The sequence below is a fragment of the Mustelus asterias genome, chromosome 6 (assembly GCF_964213995.1).
Source record: "Mustelus asterias chromosome 6, sMusAst1.hap1.1, whole genome shotgun sequence".
In the NCBI taxonomy this organism is placed as follows: Eukaryota; Metazoa; Chordata; class Chondrichthyes; order Carcharhiniformes; family Triakidae; genus Mustelus; species Mustelus asterias.
The window spans coordinates 43,944,679-43,965,828 of NC_135806.1; the positions used below are offsets into that span (position 1 = coordinate 43,944,679).

A 21,150-nucleotide genomic window follows, 5' to 3' on the forward strand; every position below is an offset into this window, starting at 1 on the left:
AGTTAGGATTGTTTTCCTTCGAGAAAAGAAAGCTGAGGAGAAGCTTGATAGAGATAGTCAAAATCATGAGGAGTCTGGACAGAGTAGATGGGAGAAACTGTTCCCGCTCGTGGAAGGATCGAGACCAAGAGGGCACAGGTTTAAATTAATTAACAAAAGAAGCAGGAAGTGATGTGAGGAGAAACCTTTTCATGTGGTGAGTGGTTAGGATCTGGAACGCACTGTCTGAGAGCAGGTTCAATTCAAGCATTTCAAAAGGGAATTAGACTGCCATCTGAAAAGGAAGACTGTAGTACGGGAAGAAGGTGGGGATTGGTAATAGGTGAGTTGCTCATTTGCAGAGCCGGTGCAGACACAATGGGCCAAATGGCCTCCTCCTACACTGTAATGATACTGTTTGTAGGACCTTGCAGTGCTCAAATTGGTTGCCCCGTGTCCTACATTACAACAGTAATGACAGTTCAAATGTTCTTCACTGAATAGTAAACCACATTAGGATTAGTAAACAATTAGGATGTTCGGAAGAAATGAAAGTCATTTTATAAATGCAAGACTTTCTTTTAGTTGTTGATCAGAGTTAAATACCATTTAGGTGAACACACTGGATGGGATTTTACGACCTCACTCATCCCGAAACTATAAAATCCTGCCTGAGGCCGACAGACCTTCCCATCGTCCCCCCCCGCCCGCCCGCCCGCTCCGATTCCTGTGGCAGGCGGGATGGTAACATTCTGGCCAATGATCCCTCAGTCACAAGTTTTCTAATGCTACATCAAAAAAAACTTGCTGCAAGAGTTAATCTGCAGCCTGAAATTCCTGTATAGAAGCGGCACATTCTTTCCACAGGTATGGAGTTGTAGCATTGCCAGTGTTTGTGTCAGCTGCTCATCATAACAACAAAGTAAACACTCCCAAAATGCACAGGGCAGCTGCTGGTGGGTGTGTCAAATTTCAAGCCCGTCAGTTCACCTTCCCTAATAATTAACTTTATCTCGGGGCTCTTCCATATTTTAGAGGTGAGCTGACAGGTAGTTGTGCAGCTGTCATGTGCCTGGATGGACAATGTGAAGGGCTCTGCGAGAGAGTACATCACACTGATTTTTACTTCAGATTTCCTCAGGTAAGTGAAGTTTAAGGATTAAGAATGCATGTTTATCGCAATTTCTTTGATCTTTTGTGTTAACTTGGCCCACGAATGAGGTCAGAACTCAGAGGGTAACCAACTCCGTTTTGTGATTTCGAGATTAGTTCCGCAATAACTTTTTGAACAAATGTTTGCATTAACCCTGAAACTAGCCCGACTGCTAGGACTGGAACACAATTGGATATAGCTGCAATCGTAGCACAAGACACGAAAGCCACTGTGACTCACGTACATTTTACAACCTTTGTTGTGCAAACTGATATGGCACCATATTAGTGAGATGAGAACCCAAAGTGCAAATGTTACAATAAGACTTAATTTTGTGCATTCATTTGCTGCATTTCAAGGATCATCAGGGGATTAATCTCCTCTTTCTGTGCTGTTTCTCAATGTAGTTTATCAATCTGCCACGTTAACCTAGTCAGCCTAAGGTTCATGATAGAGCATAACACGTTACAACTTGTGAATGAAATAGCATTCCTACGACTTAACCTGCTAATTTTGTTTTCTGCTACTGACTGAAATACTTTCCTGCAGACTTGTGTTGTAGCTTACCAGTCTGCACTATGAAAAGTTAATAAATAATAAAACGAAGCAATGTAATGTAACCAAATCTTTCCTCTTTTGGATGAGGCATTAAACCAAGGCACCAAATTTCGATCCGTCGATACCAGGGCAGTATTTCGAAGAGCAGTGGGGGTTCTGTAAATGTCCTGGCCACTACTAATCCCTTGAGCAACATTTCGAAAAAGGATTTGGTTTTTTTTAAGTTAATTATCAACGTCACAAGTAGGCTTAGATTAACACTGCAATAAAAGTATTGTGAAAGTCCCCGAGTCGCCACACTCTGGTGCCTGTTCAGGTACACTAAGGAGTAATTTAGCATCACCAATACACCTAACCAGCTCATCTTTGGACTGTGGAGGGAAAGCAGAGCACCGGAGGAAACCCACGCTGACACAGGGAGAACGTGCAGACTCCACACAGACAGTGACCCAAGCCGGGAATCGAACCCGGGTTCCTGGAGCTGTGAGCAGCAGTGCTAACTACCATGTCACCCTGATTATGCGTGAATATATACCATTACTTGTTTGTAGGATCAGGATTTTCTTTTGTCCACTCTTGCGGGAAACCATGCTCACAAACTGACTACACTTGAATGCCTTTACAACTCTAAACAACAGCATATCAACTGGCGCACGAGCCTTTGTTCATTGCTCCATCTCTGGCCCTTAGTTGATTTTTACCCATTCTCTCCTCCTGTGTCTGATTCTTTGAGACCTGTCCTTGAACGGGCTGCGTGAGGCTCCCCCCTAACCAAATGTATAAATTACTCAGGGATTCACTTCTTTGGAGTAAAGTTCAACACACGCTGACAAGTGAAATTCAGACGGTTCGGGGAAAGTGTCGCTCACGCAAGTTTTAAACAGTTTCGAGCAGTGAGCGTTGTGAGGGATTTAAGGAAGAAAACCTCAAATCTTCATAGGAATTCGGGAAAACACAGGATTGGAGCAGACATCAACAATTGAGAACCAGATGACTGAATGCATCACCTTTAGTGTGCATTTTAAATGAGAATCATTTAATATTCCTCGTTTGGGCACAGCTGTTGAAAGTGAAAGCAGAAACGAAAAAAGGAACTGAGTTATTAAATAACTATTTAAGCGGTGACATCATGTTGCAGAAATCTAGTATGGGGCTGCTCACACAGTGAGGGATTCAAACTGTCAGAGGGTCGATGGGAGTGGGATTGGTCTCCGGCTGAATGCCCGGTTTATACCATGCTGCCAACTTCAAGAGAATCATGCATGGTATAAACCGAGCATTCAGCACTACTGCCGGAGACCAATCCCACTCCCATCGACCCTCTGACAGTTTGAATCCCTCACCGTGTGAGCAGCCCCATACTAGATTTCTGCAACATGATGTGTGGAAAAATGAATCGTGTGGAGGGCGTAGAAGGTCTGCAGAGAGATTTGGACAGGCTGAGTGAGTGGGCGAGGATCTGGCAGATGGAGTGTAATGTTGACAAATGCGACGTTATTCACTTTCGAGGAAATAATAGCAAATTGGATTATTATCTAAATGGAAAAAAATTACAACATGCTACTGTGCAAAGGGACCTGGGGGTCCTTGTGCATGAGACGCAAAAACCCAGTCTGCAGGTGCAACAGGTGATCAAGAAGGCAAATGGGATGTTGGCCTATATCGCAAGGGGGATAGAATATAAAAGCAGAGATGTCTTGCTGCATCTGTACAGGGCATTGGTGAGGCCGCAGCTGGAATACTGTGTGCAGTATTGGTCCCCTTATTTGCGGAAGGATATATTGGCCTTGGAGGGAGTGCAGAGAAGGTTCACCAGGTTGATACCAGAGATGAGGGGTGTTGATTATGAGGAGAGACTGAGCAGATTGGGTTTGTACTCATTGGAATTTAGAAGGCTGAGGGGGGATCTTATAGAGACCTATAAGATAATGAAGGGGCTGGATAGGGTAGAGGTGGAGAGATTCTTTCCACTTAGAAAGGAAGCTAGAATGAGAGGGCACAGCCTCAAAATAAAGGGGGGTCAGTTTAGGACAGAATTGAGGAGGAACTTCTTCTCTCAGAGGGTGGTGAATCTCTGGAATTCTCTGCCCACTGAAGTGGTGGAGGCTACCTCGTTGAATATGTTTAAATCACGGATAGATGGATTCCTGATCGGTAAGGGAATTAGGGGTTATAGGGATCAGGCGGGTAAGTGGAACAGATCCACTTCAGATCAGCCATGATCTTATTGAATGGCGGGGCAGGCTCGAGGGGCTAGATGGCCTACTCCTGCTCCTATTTCTTATGTTCTTATGTTCAGAATTTCACCACATTTCTGCCCAGACAAATTGGCAGTTTCAACTCTATGTCCCTCAAACTCAGAGCTGCCAATCGAACAGATCCTTGGATAAGATTCCCACTCCGGCAGGATGCTTGGATTGGATGCAGTGGTGAAAGCAGTTGGTCTGTCCCTGCTCAGGCTGTCACTGTGGGAATTTAACACTTTTCCAATCAACTGCTGGCCACAGTAGGGAGAAGGCAGTGCACTAAGCCCGGAAGTGTAGGCTTAATAACTCTTTGTCCCGCAGAAGCAGCTTGTCTTCAGCTGCCAGCAGTTAGCAGTAACCTCTGCATGCTGGGACCAGCAGGAATCCAATAAATAATCCCCTATAAACATATTGCCCTGGTTTGGGAGAGTGTTAAGTTGGGATCCAGTTGCCTTCCTGCCTCTGTCCTGATTACGTGTAGGGTGGGAAGGCTTGTAGACTGAATTCCCACCCGCTGCCAATTGAGACCCTTAAGTAGGCAATTATTGCCCACTTACAGGCCTTATCCCACCACCACTGGTATTCAACCAGTGGGTGGGCTGGGCAGGAAGATCATCCATGATCCTGGCATGTTTGTTTGTGGGCTGAGGTTGTACTAATTAGCTATCCTTTAGATTGTCAACTCTATTCAATCTTGAAATTAAATAAACAGTTCAAAATATAACCACTTATAAAGCATGTCGTTCTTAATATTTCTCTGTGAGATTTGGAGACTAATGGTCTATCCACTGTCATCACAGATGCCTTTGCCATTGTCCACAGATGTGAATATCTTTCACCTTCATCCCAGTAAATCTATTTGGGGCTCCTGGTCTTGATAGCAACCAATCCATCCAGGGTAATTGTTGTCGAACAGGACACATGGCACCATTAACAATTCCATTTTACCTTAAATTAAACAGAGTGTACCAAAACTTAACAATCTTACAAACCTTGTAAGTACAGCAGCTGGGACAAGTCACCTTTAACCCTGGGACAAGTCACCTTTAACCCTGGGACAAGTCACCTTTAACCCTGGGACAAGTCACCTTTAACCCTGGGACAAGTCACCTTTAACCCTGGGACAAGTCACTTTTAACCCTGAGACAAGTCACCTTGATCTGTGGATATTTCAACTTCCACAATTTCCAAATGCCAGTTGCAGATTTAATAGAGGTGCGTGCAGTGTTCTCTAATCTCATACTTATTTAACCAAAATATCCAACCCCTGAAGTCTAGTCTTGCTCTGGGTCAGGCTTCACAATGAGTCAGAGATAGATAAGGCTAGTTTCTATGCACCACTGTTCAGGAGATTGCTGTCTGAGAGGAATCGGAGCTGCTTGCAGAGAGCTTGGTATTTTAAAAAGGGTACCAGTAGATGCATGTATAATTTATTGGCATTGCCTGCTAGTTTCCTTAGTGAGTTCCCATCCTCCTCGTGATATTGTTGAAAATATAAACATTCTTTTTTTTGATCAGACTTCACAATAGTATTCTGCTTTTTGACCAAGTTCCCATTGAAGGTTCCGCTTTACACAGCTCACGGACACAGACCCCAAGACAACAGCACTGCTGAAACACAAGACATGTTTGGAATGTTGTGCTGGCTTTTTAAAGCTACTAGACAGGTTCAGAAACAAAGGAATAAGCCCTTATCTCAGCTGCATACTTAGCCCTGTGTTCCTCATTGTTAATACAAGAGTTGGCATAACAACCGGGTGTAACCGGAGGCAACTTCAATAAGTTGTCTCAACAGTGCCAGGGAGCAGGGGAGGCTCGACTGATTGGTGAAAAAGTTTTGAATCCTCAGTTTATGTTGCACTGATTGTCGGCTGCGAGCAGCAAGGCTAGCATGTTCAAGAAAAACCTACTGGAATTAATCCTTTAATTGTGGCAGAAAGGTTAATTCCTCCAAACATAGGATGTAAATATAGTAAAAATAGAAAATGCTGCAATTATTCAGCAAATCAGAAAGCATCTATTCAGATCAGCCATGATACTATTGAATAGCGGAGCAGGCTTAAGGAGCCGAATGGCCTACTCCCTGTTCCTATTTCTAATGGTCACCTGTGGAGAGAAATGTTTGCCAGGATTTTCAGGATAGAGAACACTCGACGCTCGCCAACCTGAGGGTCGGTGACAAAATCCGTCCCTGCTGACTCTGACAGGCCCACTGCCATTTCAGCATTAATTGGCAGCAGGTGGGATGACTGACTGCCTTCGGAAGGAGGTTCCCCCCCCTTGGAGAGCCGTTGGCCAATCTGAGACAGCTGTCCAGCCCATCCATGATGTGGAGATGCCGGCGTTGGACTGGGGTAAGCACAGTAAGAAGTCTCACAACACCAGGTTAAAGTCCAACAGGTTTATTTGGTAGCAAATACCATAAGCTTTCGGAGCACTGCTCCTTCGTCAGATGGAGTGGATATCCACTCCATCTGATGAAGGAGCAGTGCTCCGAAAGCTTATGGTATTTGCTACCAAATAAACCTGTTGGACTTTAACCTGGTGTTGTGAGACTTCTTACTGAGCCCATCCAAGCACAGTGCTGCAGTGGCCAGAAGAGGTACTGCAGTGCTGTGCTTCAGCCTTACCCAATGAACCTGTTGGACTTTAACCTGGTGTTGTGAGACTTCTTACTGTGCTTACCCCTGTCCAACGCCAGCATCTCCACATCATGACATCAGCCTTAGTCCCAGGACCACACTTGAGATAAGTCCTGGGGGGGCCCAGGGGTGGGAGTGCAGAGGATGCCTGGATATTCTGGGGAGTGGGTGGGGGGAAACCTCAGCGTCAGGGGCTGTTGAGGGAGGGCCGGAGTTCCCAAATCCTGGAGAGAATCTGAAGCAAACAATGTAACAAATAATGACTTTAATTACATTGTGAGTAGACAATGTGACGTGGCAAACGCAGACACTTGTCTTTGATGTCCTTGTGGCCTCGGAGGAGATGGAGGCAGGCTGTCCTCGAATCAGAGGCTGTGAGGGCCCCAATGGGACCTTGTCCTGCCGGAGATCCCCCTGACTGCGTGTATTGTAGGCCTCCTCCAGAGCAGTCAAGGCAGTGAAATTTCATCTTGAAAAGGCCATCAGCCTGCTCAGAGTGTGTCTTGGTGTGCTGGAGGCTCTCATTGTGACAGCATTGGAGCTCAGATTGAGAATCCTGGAGGATTGTTAAGCACCAAGCCCTTAGAGGGTATCTTTAGTCGCCCAGAATCCAATCACACTCTTGTGGAGCAGGAACTGAAACAGGCTTGACTCTTATCGAGACATTGTCACAGCTGTCTGGAAAACATGCACTGACGTGAAGGAAGATCTTCCTGTGGTCGCACGCTAGCTGAACATGGGTGCCTTGATGCCACCTGGGTGCAGTGAAAGGTGTTCTGGACCCGGGGAACACCGGCTATTGCAGTGAAACGCATTGCCCTCTACTCTTGGAAACCATATCCTTGGGGAAGCTGATGAAATGAGCGATCCTTGGGAAGAGGGCACCTGTGATGGCGTGGGTGCAGTGGTGAGAGAGGGTACAGGGGTCACCAACAGTGCCCTGAATTTATCCCGTGGCAAAGAAAGTGATGTCCACCGTCACCTTCAGCACTGCCAGAAGGATCTATCAATGAGCAGTTAAGGTGAGAGATCATCACTAAGGAAGGCACAGACCTTGGTTACCATCTTCCTGGACTGTCACAGTCTCCTGTGAGAGAACTGGACTCATTTCCAATAGCAGACTTCCTAGGCTGGGATCGAATTTCTATCAGCCTGCCTGAATGTCCTGATGCCCCACTGGTGGTAGATTTTTGCACGGTCTCTGAGTTTCCATGGAGCTCGCCCCTGCCTTCAATGGGAGAATCTGCCGAATGCTGCAGTACAGAGGGACCTGGGTGTCCTTGAGCCGTCAGCCTCAAAGCCAATGAGCTCCCCTCCCCCCATCATCTTTTATGGAAGATCTGCCACACTTTTTTTAAAAATTCATTCATGGGACCTGGGCGTCGCTGGCTGGCCAACATTTATTGCCCATCCCTAGTTGCCTGAGGGCAGTTGAGAGTCAACCACATTGCTGTGGCCCTGGAATCACATGTAGGCCAGACCAGGTAAGGATGGCAGATTTCCTTCCCTAAAGGATATTGGTGAACCAGATGAGTATTTACGACAATCAACAATGGTTTCATGGTCATCAGATATTTTTTATGGAATTCAAATTCCACCATCTGTTGTGGCGGGATTCGAACCTGGGTCCCCAGAACATTAGCTGAGCTTCGAGATTAAAAGTCTAGCAACAATACCACTAGGCCATCGCCACACATCTGAATCTTGTGTGATTCAGGCCGACAATGGGTCTTCTCCCAGGATTAAGGACCCAATGGACAAAAGTCCCACCTGCTGAGAGCTGTTGGCCAATCAGAGGTCGGCAGCTCTTCTGTACTTAGTAGTGCCCCAGGGGAGGCAGTGGTTGCTGCCGGTACTGCACAAACCCGAGATGTGGGATCAAGGTGGGAGCCGGGCACAGGTGAGTGTTGTGGGGAGGGAGGTCAGCAGCGAGGACATGGATTAGCTTTCAGTGGGTTCCCTCTTTCCCAATCAGGCACTGAGTGCCTTTGAATGGGCGACCCACGCAGGGGCACATTCAAACAAATGAGGGTTTGTTTACCATGCCCCCTGCGTGGAGCCCCCCCTCTGCCGATAGATTAATACCAGGCCTCAGTTGGCATCAGGCAAGTAGGCTGTCCAGGAGTCTTCCTGCCACAAACTTAGTAAGGGTGGAGATGGGAAGGCAGCAGGGACCCCACACACCACTCTCCCATCTGATTAAATGATCCCCACCACTAAACCCAGCACAGGGAGGGCACAAGATTCACTTCCAAATGTCAGCATTCAGGGAATTAGGAAAACAATGGAATGTTGGCCTTTATTAGCAAGGGGCTGGAGTATAAAAGTGGGGAAGTCTTGCTGCAACTGTACAGGGCATTAGTGAGCCTGCACCTAGAGCTGTGTGTACAGTTATGGTCTCTTTACTTAAGGAGGGAAATGTTTGCATTGGAAGCAGTTCAGAGAAAGTTGACTTAGATTCAGTCCTGGGAGGAAGCGGTTGACTTTAGAGGGAAGATTGAGCAAGTTGGGCCTATACTGATTGGAGATTTATTATTGTCACATGTATTAGTATAAAGTGAAAAGTATTGTCTGTTGCGCGCTAAACAGACAAAGCATACCATTCATAGAGAAGGAAAGGAGAGAGTGCAGAATGTTAGAAGAAAGAGAGGTGAACTTATTGCAATATATAAGATTGTGGGGATTTGACAGGGTAGATGCTGAGAGGATGTTTCCACTTATGGTGGAATCCAGAACTAGGGTCAGAGTTTTAAATAAGGTCTCCCATTTAAGAGTGAGATGTGAAAAAGTGTCTTCTCTCAGAGGGCCTTTAATTTGGAATTCTCTTCCCCAGAGAGCAGCGGAGACTCAATCACTGAATATATTGAAGGGAAAGTTAAACAAATTTCTGATCCTCAAGAGAGTCGAGGACGATGGGGCAGGAAGGGGGATGGGAGGGCGTGGGGTAGGGGTGCGGGCGAGGAAGGGGGATCGGAGTGTGTGGGGTAGGGGTGCAGGCGGGAAGGGGGATCGGAGTGTGTGGGGTAGAGGCGCGGGCGGGAAGGGGGATGGTAGTGTGTGGGGTGTGGGCCGGGAAGAGGGATGGGGGTGCGGGGTAAGGGCGCGGGCGGGGATGGGGGATCGGAGTGTGTGGGGTAGGGGCGCGGGCGGGAAGGGGGATGGTAGTGTGTGGGGTGTGGGCCGGGAAGAGGGATGGGGGTGCGGGGTAAGGCGCGGGCGGGGATGGGGGATCGGAGTGTGTGGGGTAGAGGCGCGGGCGGGGAAGGGGGATGGGGGTGCGGGGTAAGGGCGCGGGCAGGGAAGGGGGATCGGAGTGTGTGGGGTGCAGGCGGGGAAGGGGATGGGGGGTGTGGGGTAGGGGCGCGGGCGGGGAAGGGGGATGGGGGTGCGGGGTAAGGGCGCGGGCGGGGATGGGGGATCGGAGTGTGTGGGGTAGGGGTGCGGGCGGGGAAGGGGATGGGGGGTGTGGGGTAGGGGCGCGGGCGGGGAAGGGGGATCGGAGTGTGTGGAGTAGGGGTGTGGGCGGGGATGGGGGAGTGTGGGGTAGGGGCACAGGTAGGAAGGGGGATGGGGGTGTGGGGTAGGGGCACAGGTGGGGAAGGGGAGTTAAGGCCATAATCAGATCAACCCAGAGGCAGACTTACAGTTTGTGGGGTCCTGTGCTCAGCTTCATTTTCTTCCCGCACCCCAGGATCCGAAGTGTAACACCCACCCCACACACATTCTCTCTCGTCTCTCTCTACCGTCCCCACCCCCTCAAACACACACTCCCTTCCTCCCAGTCCAATGCTGCACCCACAGCCCCCCATCCAATGTTACGCCCACAACCCCCTGTCCAATGTTGCACCCACAGCCCCCCATCCAATGTTACGCCCACCGCCCCCTGTCCAATGTTGTACCCACAACCCCCTGTCCAATGTTGCACCCACAGCCCCCCATCCAATGTTACGCCCACCGCCCCCGATCCAATGTTACGCCCACCGCCCCCCCGTCCAATGTTACGCCCACCGCCCCCTGTCCAATGTTGCACCTACAACCCCCTGTCCAATGTTACGCCCACCGCCCCCCGTCCAATGTTGCACCCACAGCCCCCCATCCAATGTTGCACCCACAGCCCCCCATCCAATGTTACGCCCACCGCCCCCTGTCCAATGTTGCACCCACAACCCCCTGTCCAATGTTACGCCCACCGCCCCCTGTCCAATGTTGCACCCACAGCCCCCCATCCAATGTTGCACCCACAGCCCCCCATCCAATGTTGCACCCACCACCCCCTGTCCAATGTTATGCCCACCGCCCCCTGTCCAATGTTGCACCCACAGCCTCCTGTCCAATATTACACCGATGGTAGTCATGATGTGGAGATGCCGGCGTTGGACTGGGGTAAACACTGTAAGAAGTTTAACAACACCAGGTTAAAGTCCAACAGGTTTATTTGGTAGCAAAAGCCACACAAGCTTTCGGAGCCTTAAGCCCCTTCTTCAGGTGACTCACCTGAAGAAGGGGCTTAAGGCTCCGAAAGCTTGTGTGGCTTTTGCTATCAAATAAACCTGTTGGACTTTAACCTGGTGTTGTTAAACGTCTTACAATATTACACCCACAGCCCCCTGTCCCAATATTAAACCCACAATCCCTGGGTGGAACACGTTCTTCTCATCCACATCTCCTCATTGGAATGCCCCATAGGACCTGTGTTGCTATATAATTAACAGGAAGGAGTAATATTTTATGGTTCCATCCAGCTTCATGCTGCCTGACTCTCCATTCCACCATTTTGTGCTCCTGGCAGGTTGGAATTTACCGTTAGGCAATATGATAGAAATATCTTAGGGGTCTCAGTTCCACAGGCAATGAGAAGCAAATCTACCACAGACGAGAAAAAGCAAACAAATTCCTGACCAACTCTTTTATTAACTCTTGTAATCGGCATACACATATCAGCATTCCTTCAACTCACATTCCTCAGGGTTATGTTTCTACATGACTTTCTCTCTAACAGTAGACTCTGGGTGGAGTAAAATTAAATATGAATGAACACAAACTATTTTAGAATAGAAAAGACTATTTTGTCCATCTAGCCTATCTTACACAGTGATGATATTGTGTATAACAAGATATGCACTCTACATGCAAAACTCATGGGCAGATCCTTATGAAGCTCCCAGGAGCAGAAAACAGGGGAGGTGGGGCAAAATGTCAGCTTCCCAAATGGCGGGATGAAAGTTGAGTATAAAGTTATTGATGGATTGAGGGCAGGCGGGTCATATTTCCTGATGGTAAACAGTGGGATCCTATTTTTAATCCCTTTCCATGTCATGCATGCTCATTGAAACAACTTCACCAGATCAAATTCTAACCTTGGAATTCAGTGTTCAGTGAACAAGAAACAGGGGCCTTCAGATTCATGACGGGTTAAAGGTGGGTAGCAGCAGGTGAGGTAGTCTTCCTGGTGGATTTGAATTGATTAGGAGCTTGGTTTTGGAACTTTGTTGAACCTGGGAGAGGAGACATTGATGCACTGAGATCAGATGACAGCAGTGTAAGGGAAATGGGTATAGTTGCTTGAGGGAGGGAGGGATTGAGGCATGTGGCTGTGAAAGGGGAAAGGCTGACTGATGGAGGGAGGAAGGTGGCTGGGAAAGGGGAACAAGGCATTACTGACTGGGGAGGGAGTCCTACGAAGGCTCGTGGGGTAGAGGGGGACAAAGCTACACCACATGGGGCAGGTCAATGTCTACAGATGGGTGGGTCAAGCATGATGGTGGAGAGATCCGGGGTTATGGAGGGAAGGTCAATGGTAGGGCCCTGACAGTCAAGGCGGTGGACAGGTCAAGGATGATAGTGTGGCTTGAGGATCATGGATGACAAGTTGAGGATAATGGGGAGGGAGCAGTTCCAATGTGATGGGGGACATAGTGACAAGAGAACATCTAGCATTATAGTTGGTCAAGAGAAATGGAGGGTCACCATAGACAGGTTAAGAGCAATGGAGCAATGTCCCACACTGCCTGTGGCACGCTCATTGCAACCAGATCCCAGTCAGAATGAGGCACCTTGCAAAATCTTTCAAATCTACAAATACAAAGTCGCACAGCTCACAGTGTGTCAGCAGATTCAGAGATTACAGACAGCCAGGCTGATGTTGTTAGAATGCCAAGGAATGGACACCTGTCCAGGTACCATGCAAATATGGTGGCCAGACTTTTGACTCCATGAGGTAATGGTGGGACTGGCGACTCCCTGCCCGTTCCCACTGCACAATTGGCTGAGGCCCTCGCCTCTGCATATCTAATTGGGTGACCATCATGTGATAGTGTGGGGGCCAGCTGCTCTGCCTCTGAGCAAAAGTGTTGGGCATTTCTGGTTCTGCTGTTGGGACCCTCGACATGAGAAAAAGATTTTGCCTCATGCGATCTTCCAGGAAGGGCAAAAAAAATATTAAAATCCCAGATAAATTTAGGGACAAGTTCTGGAAAATTCCTCTTTGTTCCATCCAAGCGATTGAGATTGGTCCAGGAGATCACTCTGACTGTGAATGACCGACCTTTGACAAAGGTCCACCCAGCCAGAAACAGGTCCCACCATCACTGGAAGGAATTCAGTGAATGCTGGCTTATGCATTCTTGGCATAAACTGGCCGCCTAATCCAGCACTTCATTACTCTCTGGGAAAAGATCCATAAAATCCTACAGTGCAGAAGGAGGCCATTCGGCCCATCGAGACTGCACAACAACAATCCAACCCAGGCCCTATCCCCATAACTCTACGTATTTACCTTAGCTAGTCTCCCTGACACTAAGAGGCAATTTAGCATGGGCAAACCACCTAATCCGCACATCTTTGGACTGTGGGAGGAAACAGGAGCACTTGGAGGAAATCCACGCAGACACAGGGAGAATGTGCAAACTCCACACAGACAGTGACCCGGGGCTGGAATTGAACCTGGGTCCCTGGTGCTGTGAAGCATCAGTACTAACCACTGTGCCACCCAAAACAGATAGCATGAAAGGTCTCAGAATTTGAAGAATAAGTGAATTGCTCCAACAAGTGCCTTGCATCCAAACATCAGTGATTCTTCTTTTTGGTTCAAAAGGCCACTTGCCCGAAGCGATTATCACGCACAAAACTAATCCTGCCCTCAGCTTGGCAGAGCGCGGTTCCACAGAGTGCACCTATATGGGGTGTCCATCACTGTGTGTCCCAGTCACACGAATCCAGCATTAAACACTTGTTGCTGCAGTGACCAGCAGTCAGTCGTAGCAAGTCACTTTTAGGCTTCTCCTGCTGTAATGAATGTAAATTCAGTTTAAATTAGTCTAAATAGAGTCCATTACAAAAGAGCGGGACACGCCTGTGTGGTATCAATCGACTGTGAGTCACACATGTCGGTACCAAGGGCAAATCAAAACAGTCAGTTGAAACCACTTTAATAATAAGACCATGAATATTAAATCAGGCAGTGGATGAATGGCTCATTTCCTGCTAATTCCTCTGCCTGGTGACTCCCTGTTCCAATCGCCAACTCATTGCACTGATTCATGGGATGTTTTATATTTGGGCTTTTTTAAAAATAGGTTTGCACAGAAATATGGACATAACTTGTTTGGTAGCACAGTGATTAGCAGTGCTCACAGCTCCAGGGACCTGGGTTCGATTCCCGGCTTGGGTCACTGTCTGTGTGGAGTTTGCACGTTCTCCACATTTCTGCGTGGGTTTCCTCCGGGTGCTCCAGTTCCCTCCCACAGTCCAAAGATATGCGGGTTAGGTGCATTGGCCATGCTAAATTGCCCCTTGGTGTCCAGGGATGCGTAGGTTAGAGGGATTAGTGGGGTAAATATGTGGGGTTATGGGGATAAGGCCTAGGTGGGATCGTTGTCAGTGCTGACTCGATGGGCTGAATGGCCTCCTTCTGCACTGTAGGGATTCTATGATTCTGAGCTGTCTGCTTTCAGATTCTTGATAATGGCTGAACGTTACATTTCTCTCTCTAACTTTCTCCTGGTGTATTGTGATTGTAAATTCTAGAAATTTGCAACACCACAGAACCAGCTGTCATTTAAATTTGTTGACATGAGGTGTGAGGGGACTCGATGGGGGTTGTGGGAGAAGGGCATTCTTTTTGGCTTGACAAACCTGTAGGAATTACTCCTGGTCCAAATTATCAGTAAGAAGTCTCACAACACCAGCTTAAAGGTGAGACTTCTTACTGTGCTTACCCCAGTCCAACGCCGGCATCTCCACACCAAATTATCAGGCCAGATGTTACCACAAAACATTTGTTCTGATTTTGGATTTGAGAAACGTTGTGGGATTTCAGACCTAAAGGGTGAAATTTTCTCAAAAGGATTCTAAGTGTCGAACGGGTGAGAAAATGGTCGGTTTTCTCACCAGTTTCAGCGAGGTAGGTAGTGGGAATTTGCAACACGCTGTGCAAAACAGGAGTCTTAATGTGAATCTCGCCACTGGAGGGAGGGGGGTGGAGCCTCAGCTCGCCTATAAAGCCGGCTGCTGAGTTCTCAGGGCGCCATTGTGCAGGCCCCCCGATCTTCCAGTATATTTTGTACGCTGTATACTGGGAGATCTGTTACCCCCTTACCCCACCATCCAACCCCTCCCTCCCACAGACATCGCCCCTCTCCAATTGCCACCCTGACTGATTGCCTCCCCCACTCCGATCACCACCCCCACACCCCAATCGCTGCCCCTCACACCCCACATCTCCCAATCATCACGACCCCATCCCCCAATCACTGCCCCCCAATCATCTCCCCCTCTGCATAGTTCCCCCCTCCCACAGACCTCTCCCCACCTGACTCCTTAAACCCCACCTCCCTCAGGCCCACTCCCTTGGCAGTGTCAGGGTGCCAGGTTGGCAGTGCCAGGGTGGAAATGTTCTTACGGCAAGATCTCTTAAACAGCAATGAGATAAATGACCAGCTGATCTGTATTTGATGGCAATGGATAAAGGAGAAATGTTGGCCAGGATACCGGGAGTATTCCACTGATCCTATTCAAAGAGTGCCATGGGATGTTTTAAATCTACTTGAACAGGCTAATAGGGCCTCAATTCAACATCTCTTGTAAAATATGGTATTTCTGACAATGCAGCACTCTACCAGTACTGGAATGAAGTGTTGGCCTGGAACATGTGCAAAAGTCCTAATGAAATATATCACAAGGCTCATAGGGAGATGGTGGCATAGTGGTATTGTCACTAGGCTAGTAATCCAGAGACCCAGGGTAATTCACTGGGGACCCAGTTCGAAACCCACCATGGCAGATGGTGAAATTTGAACTTAATAAAATGATGACAGTGAAAACATTGTCGATTGTCATAAAAACCCACCTGATTCACTAGTGTCCTTTTGGGAAGGAAATCTACTGGTCTGGCCTACTTGTGACTCCAGACACACAGTAATATGGTTGACTTTTCACTGTCCTCTGAAATGGCCCAGCAAGCCACTCAGTCAAGAATAATTAAGGATGGAAATAAATGTTGGCCTTGTCAGTGTTGCCCACATCCCATGAACGAATTTTTAAAATTTTATTTTTAAAAAAATGCAAAACAGGACATTTCCTGCTTTTCTCCTTAATTAACAACCCATTGACAAAACAGCTAAATACACAATTCTGAAATGCACAGCTTCTTCCATTTTTTTTGTTCAAAGTGGAATTGCATCTCTCCTCTTTCAAGATTAGCCCCTGACTTTGTTATGAGCATTCTGTCAATTTAAAATATTTGCAAGTTTCAGATCTTCTCAAATGTCATTGATACTACAGAGCAAAGCCTAGCGGATTGATGGTGGACATTCTGCAACATGCAGGATTTATAGTTCTACAAGATATTATCAGCTCCAATAATTACAGTGCTGTCATTCTAGACCCACTAGAAATGGAATTAAAACTGCCTAAACTTATTCCATTAAGGGTGATTCACCAGAACAGATAAAGAGGTCCCAGCTCTCCATCAAACACATATTTACTTTTGCTTTTCAGGTTCAAAGTTAGAGGTGACTGTATTTAAACTAACAGTCTTCAGAGCTGAGTATACAACACCCACTTTTCAAGCTCATCTCCCACACTGCTGAGGTAAGCAAGAAATTAAGCTGACAACCCAGTCACCAAAAGTAAAAGACTTTGATATTTTATTTGCAAAAATCTAGGGGAAGGTTGGTGAGAAAATTGGACCTTGTTCTCAGGCAGGAAACAGGAGGACAAAAAGGACTAATTTTGGGATGTGTCATCCCACAACCAATCATTACCTGCCTTAGAAACCATGCCATATTGGTCTGCAGATTTGCAGGAGTTATGGGCTGTCACCCTCTGCAGGGACCATGTCCCTAGCACATGTTAATTAGAGTTTAAAGCCAGTTGCAGGATCCCTCTGGGCAACTTGCTTCTGGGCAACTTGCTTCTGACATGGGAAACAAGTGTCGGGCCTGTCCCATTCAGAATTCTCGAGTGCAGCATAAAATGGGCCCAGTTAATTTTCAAGCCCTTTTGCTTACAAGGACAATACCAAACTTTACTAAAGCGAAAGGGCCTGAAATGCATGGGCTCGAACAAATGCCCACCCACATACTCACATGACTTATCCTCAGAATCTGCGTTTGTCCAAGCAAGCAGAATGAGGGTCTGGTTCCACTACTTTTCCACCAGCAAGGCAATCCTGCAGAAACATTGGAGAAGATGTCAGTATGTGTGTATACTATGGGAATCTCACTTTACTTATTGAACATTGGTCACCCCTTGTTAAACTTGAATGGAGAATAATCTAAATCCAATGTATCCTAAAATTTGGCTCAGCCATAACCTTTGTGAATGTCTGGCAAAGTATATTGATGCAAACATCTTTATTAAAATAACCTCCATGTGTTAATAGGATATGGCCATCTGCTGTGAAATCAAGAGATCAGATACAGACAGTAGGGTTGATGTTCTGGTTTAGTGCTGACAGCTCACAACTTCCCTCAAACAGGACCACATATCAAGAGTTCAGATATAGAGATCAGTGTGATCGATCACGGTGTTGCCCATCTTTCTGGCAGTGACCCCTACCCCCTAATTCTTAATGTTTGTTCTTGTACACATAACACTGCCCACTAAAGTGTTAAATCACAAAATGCACTGTCCCTTTAAGAAATCCATATTTTGTATGCTCAGATGACATTTACCCATTCCATTCAGCAGAGTCAGGAGGCTACAAGATTGGACCTTCCACTGGGAGACAGATCATCTTGTTTGAATAAACTGGGTTGTCCAGAGATAGATTTGGTCATTAACAAAACAACAACACCACAAATTCTGCTGCATTTTCTCCAATAATAAAATGGAATGCCTGATGACCTGTCAATCATCTGGCAGGTTCCCAAATGATGTTTCCTCACCCAGGTTTTAGTCACAAGATCCAGTTGATGGTTATTTTCATTGTCCATTACTGGTCAAGAATAGCGTAGCTCTTGGAACTTTTGCCCCAACCATAAAGGATAGTTTGGTTTAAGTTTGGTATAACAGCCCTGCAGAAAGCTTTCTGGTTAAAGTTTGGTACAATGACCCTTCAGTTGCCTTCTGCCCCTTCAGTAATTCAGCTGACTAATGAAGACCTCATTTATTAGTAATTATTAATGACTAATTTCACCAAATAAAGAGTTTGTCCGCTGGCATGCCAACCTCATTTTCAACCTATTGGGACGTTTTGCCCCAGTGACTCCACCATATCCACAAATTATTTAATTCTTGCTATTTTTATCCATTGTCCATTATTGCACTGCTTTCCTGTTCTATTTTCTGTTGTTACTTCAAACACAACCATCAGTTGCAACAAACAAAAAAATCAGATCATTGTCTTTAACAAGTTCATGTGACATACTCCAACTTGAGTTCTTAGTCAAATGGTACAACACTATTCCAAACAGTTATATTGTTGTTTATTATAAAGATACAATTCATGACAAGAAATTCAGTGCCATGTTTATTCTACCTTTAATCTCTACATTCCATGCATATTAACACTAAAATACATCAAAAGACACAATGCAGTTTTCAGATAAATGGAGCCAATAATTCAGTTACCATGGTTATATGTTCCACTTATACTCTTCAATCACTTTATTACTATAAATAGTGGCAAAACTAGCATGTCTCAGACCCTTAAGACATGAATGAACGGCCTTCCTTCAAATAGGTCTGCTTCAAAAAACATCCCGTTAGTCAGAATGGAAACATTTTAATAAACACGTTGTGTGCTGATTCCACAAAACAATGAGGTACATAGGAAATGTGAACCCACCTTTCCACATCCATCTCTGCTGGGGTCATAACAAGTGAACATTTTTCTTTCACAGATTGGAATTGGAATCAAATCCCAGATAGAAACAAACAGTTTGATCTCAAAACTGTTGGTGTCCAGGACTAGCAAAGCAACTGAGTTCAATGAAATAAGATGGTGTTTATAAGAGACCACAAGCACTGAGTGTCAGTAGGCTGCATGTGCTGTTGAAAGCATCTTATTTAGGTTAGTTGTATTAGAATAGTCCTCAGGCCACATTCATCACTTCAACTAAAAACCTTCTTGAGTTTCACTTGTGTCCAGAAATGGTGATGCTGAAGATTCTTCCAGGAGGACACGTTTGAAAGACATTATCACACTCTCCCTCTCCAGGGACCATGCCCCAAGAGGTCATTGGCAACCATGGACTTCCATGTTTTTGTCCATGGTTATGCTTGACAAGGTACTGCAGTGATTTGCAGGTTCTGACTGACAAGTAGACTCTCCCACCCTTGCCATCTGCCATTGACGTGATGGAGGGATTTGCAAGTTGACGATCAACCTGTTTGTCTGCATTATGAAAGCACCTTCCTTGGCCATCAAAACCCAGAGCGGGACTCTAACACATAGCTTCTGTCTAAGTGGTAGGGCTGCTACCCACTGTGCCACAGACCTCCACATACTTAATGTAGATAAGATGAAAAATGTCCCTAGATTCAGACCATTATTTATTAATTAACAGAATTTGGCAAATTGGATTGTGGTGTCCATTTCTTCAATCTATTCCTTAGCAGAGGAAGATTCATCAGTGGAAACTCCAAATTATTTCTATCTGCAAAGCATTCTCCAATATGTGCTACTATATAATGGGGGAAACAGTGGTGTAATGTTAACATCACTGGACTAGTAATCCAGAGCCCCAGGCAAATGCTCTGAGGGCATTGATTTAAATCCCACCAGTAGGTGGAATAATGCATCGAGAATTTTTAAAAAGTTAGTCTCAGTAATAGTGACTATGATAACTATCAATATTTATTGTAAAAACCTCTGATTCACTAATGTCCTTTATGGAGTGAAATCTGCCATCCTTACCATGTTGTGGCCTATATGTGACTCCAGACCCTTAACTGCCCTATGAAATGGCCTCGAAAGTCATTCAGTTTAAAGGCAATTAGGGATGGGTAGTTAATGCTGACCTCACCAGTGAGGCTCACATCCCATGAAAGAATAAAACATATATAGCAGAGTAATTTGCAGCCTTTTGACTTAAGCTGATAGTTGACAATGCTTTTGCTCTGCTGTGCTTTTCAACCAGTTTCATATATTGCTACTTATATTGTGAGGTTGAGGACATAAGAAGAGTAGTGTGTGTGTGGCCTCCCTCATTCTTTGCGATATCTGCATTTAGGCTTCCCAACCCTGCACAACTATTCAGCTCAGAGTTATTTTGTACATTTTTATTGATGTTCCAGAATCTTGCTCCGTATTGTGTCTTCTGGTCAAACAACAAAGGACACGGTCCAGAAACTGGCTTTGCCCACTGCAAAGTGGGGGATGATCACTTGAGTTTACCAATGTCAACTCTCACTCATTTATCATGAGATTCCCTTTTTTGGTTAAAAACCACTGTGATGCATTTTTGTTTGAAAGTAAACACCATTTGATGTGGAAATAATTGTAAAGTTTGTCACAAGTTTCATTCCAAAAATATTTTTAATTCATGCTCAGGGTGTCGGCATTGCTGGCAAGGTTAGCTTTTACTGCCCAGTCCCAATGGCCCTGAGAGAGGTTTGGCAGGTCCAAGTAGGCCACTTCAGAGGTCAGTTATGAGTCAACCATGTTGGTGTGGCATTGAGAAGTCACATACAGACCAGGTAAAGAGGGGAAGTCTCATTCCCTAAAGGTCATTAGTGAACCAGACAATATGAGAGCTGGACAGCAGCATTTTATTTTCAGATCTTTGAAAGCTGAATTTGAATTCTTAAACCGTCACCATGAGATTGGCACTAATTCTCTCCGAATTATTAGACTAGTAACATAATCAACATACTAATGTAATCTCCATGCTGACCACAGGGAGTGCAAATATCTTAAAGGACAGGGTCTCAAGTAACTTCTGCCCGTGCCCCTCACTCACCCCAATACCTCCACCAGCCATGGTATCAACAAATATCTTATGTTTTTAAGGAGGTTGATGTTCTCTATAGAATGAGGAAAACAACCCCCATGTAACTGATACCCAGCACCGAATAATGAATGTATAAACATACAAAGGAACCAGTCCTGATTAACTGACAGTACAGG

General features: G+C 46.1%; 1 protein-coding gene across 1 annotated transcript in view; it reads left to right on the top strand.

The window, feature by feature from the left end:
- Positions 1 to 992: 992 nt before the first annotated feature.
- Positions 993 to 21,150, top strand: part of rassf6 (Ras association domain family member 6) — a 64,626-nt gene continuing 44,468 nt past the window's right edge. Inside the window, exons 1-2 of the mRNA XM_078214239.1 lie at positions 993 to 1,120; positions 16,575 to 16,667. The gene's annotated coding sequence lies outside the window, so the exon portion shown is untranslated. The remainder of the gene's footprint in view (positions 1,121 to 16,574; positions 16,668 to 21,150) is intronic.